This window comes from Triticum dicoccoides, chromosome 7B (genome assembly GCF_002162155.2).
Source record: "Triticum dicoccoides isolate Atlit2015 ecotype Zavitan chromosome 7B, WEW_v2.0, whole genome shotgun sequence".
Taxonomy (NCBI): domain Eukaryota; kingdom Viridiplantae; phylum Streptophyta; class Magnoliopsida; order Poales; family Poaceae; genus Triticum; species Triticum dicoccoides.
In genome coordinates, this window is record NC_041393.1 from 342,756,679 (window position 1) to 342,757,157 (window position 479).

The window sequence follows — 479 nt, forward strand, 5'->3', positions numbered from 1 at the left end:
GATAGTCTCGGGGGAGGTTGGTAGAGGGGAGGTAGCCGGAGGGCTCGGGCGGGGCCAGGGCGCCGGCGTGGCACCGGATGAAGAAGGGGGCGGTGCCACGGGAAGGTGCTGCAGGGGAGAAGGCGGGGCGTGGTGGTAGGTGGCAGGGTGGGGCTCCGGCGGCGCGTGGCAGGGGCGGGTCTCCGCCGGTGCTTGGGTGGGGATCCGGCGGCGCGGGTTGGAAGGAGGGCGGCGCGCCGGAGTTGCAGGAGGATTTGTGGCGAAGAAGGTGGGAGGAGATGGGTGGGTGGGCACGAGGGAGATGGAGGAGGTGGGGGTTCAGTTGAGGTTTTTTATCTCCGTGTTCGTCTGGGTCGGTAGCTGCGGGTTAGGGTGTTAGCAGAATAAGAAGTTTTGGTGTGCAGAATAAGGTCTTAAGGGGTGTTATCATAATAGACCCACCCTATATATATATATATATATATTATTTTATTACATAT